This window comes from Oryctolagus cuniculus, chromosome 18, assembly GCF_051225735.1.
Source record: "Oryctolagus cuniculus isolate XC-2025 breed Fujian yellow rabbit chromosome 18, ASM5122573v1, whole genome shotgun sequence".
NCBI classification, from domain to species: Eukaryota; Metazoa; Chordata; class Mammalia; order Lagomorpha; family Leporidae; genus Oryctolagus; species Oryctolagus cuniculus.
This window is the reverse complement of record NC_142884.1, coordinates 72,653,644-72,655,618: the sequence shown is the minus strand read 5'-3', so window position 1 is coordinate 72,655,618 and position 1,975 is coordinate 72,653,644. Positions and strand designations below refer to the sequence as shown.

Here is a 1,975-nt window from a genome sequence, read left to right as displayed (position 1 = left end):
GGAGCATTGCCCAGTCAGCAGCCTGCCCATGTCAGTCATGCTTTGTCCTCTGTTTGTTGTCATGTACAAGGTGACTCTTTGCTGTGTCGTTTACTTGTAAAGCCTGACAATGAAAAACACAACAAAAACAAAACAACAAGTGCTGATTCATGTAGCACCATGGAAATAGGCTGGAGACATTTGAAAAAGAATGACTCACAGCCAGAAAGCAAACATTTGGGAGAACACATGGAAAGAGATGTTTGTGCTGATGGTCATCTATTCCATGGACATCATCTAACAGCATCATCTATTCCATGAACATATTGACCAGAAGTTCTGTGTTGCGACTGCATCAAGAATATAACAAATCAGTGCCTATTCATCTCAGGGATACTGATCTTCCCTGCCTTGGACTCAACTTTCAATGCTGTGGTAGTTTTTCTTTTTTAGCAAGCAGGTAAAATTTGTTTTATTTTGATGATTGGCCCACTGTCATCACTAAGGCCACTATACACAGTCAGGAGAGGGCCAGCTCTATTTCTTTCCTCCTTGTACTGAGTCTTGGTGATCTCGTCCTGCTTGGCTGGAAGAGACCCTTCCTAGTGCTTGCATGCGTGTCCATAGACCTGCAGAGCTCAGCTTGGTCAGTCAGGAGCTTCTCGCAGGCCTTGTCATCCTTCAGCTTGTGGATGTGTTCCATGGGAATCCACTTGATTTTGAACACATTTCCCTTTACCTTCAGGTATAAACTGTGATGCATGTAGCAGTCAATCTTCTTAGATTCCTGGTATCTTCTGAACAGCCAGGGCACCCACTTTTTCCTTATCCAGATTGCCTTCTTGGCATTCGAGCATAGGCTGCACCCTTTCTCTTATGCCCACATGGCTGCCCTCCCAGCATGCCAAAGTGTTTTTCCAGCACTGAACCTAGGAATGGACAGTCATAGATTTGTGCATGATCAGCCTGTCTTTGATCAGCTTCCAGACCTTTGGATGGAAAATGGCACTGTGATTTGTTGGTCTTGTTGGGGTCCAAAGAGAACCTCTTGCGGCAACAGAGGGCACTGGAGGCAAGCATCTTCTGAAGCCCAGGCATACTCATGGCTGTGGCCAAGGTGGTGATAGTTTTTCAGGCATCCATCAGGTTTTCAGTGGGAAATGAGGCTGACATTACCCTAGAATGAGGACTCAACACCAGTGCTGGAGCAATTTGGACTTTGCAACAATAAAAGCTGTCTCACAAAGGAGTGATCTTTCTGTCTCGTAAGTCATGAAATTTCAATTTTTTTTTCAAACTGTAAGAGATGTATGTCAGGATATTAGGATCTCCTTCTCTAGTTTCTGATGCCATACCTCTATTTTATATAGCCCCAATACTACTAATAGGTTTGAAGTATAATTGTAGGTCTTTCAGAAGGGTTAAATGTAAATTCAATCCATAATTGTACCAAAAGAGAAATCTTTAAAGTCATTGTTGCCTTATTTACAATAAAAACAATAGGTAAAGTTATTTACCACTTGCTGTGAGCCAGTGACTCTGCCAAACCTCTCACCCATTCATCCGTACAACTGTCCATCTATCCATCCATCCTTTCATCTGTCTAACCATCTCTCCATCCATCCTCCAACTGTCCATCCGTCCATCCATCCTTGCATCCATCCATCTATCCAGACATCCAGCCAACCACCTATCCATCCATTCATCATCTGTCATCTGCTCATCGTCTGTTAAATCCTCAAGAGGACTCTGTGAGATTGGCATTACTATGTCAGTTTTATAGATGAACAGTGGCTGTTGAGTCTACAGGTTTGATCTGTAATGTGGTTGAAACTATTCAACACTCAAAGACAAAAATGAGACTCTAGGGCTGGCATTAGCTCTGAAAATATGAAGAATAAGAGACAGAGAAGCAGGGTCTCAAAAGGCAAGACTATCCAGGAATTAGTCAGAGGAGAAGATTTTTGCCGATTAGCCCTCAAGCTTGATGAGGTAA

At 43.0% G+C, this 1,975-nt stretch overlaps 1 pseudogene; it reads right to left on the bottom strand.

Moving 5' to 3' along the window:
• Positions 1–494: 494 nt before the first annotated feature.
• LOC100354600 (large ribosomal subunit protein eL19 pseudogene) lies at positions 495–1,083 on the bottom strand (annotated as a pseudogene).
• Positions 1,084–1,975: the final 892 nt, after the last annotated feature.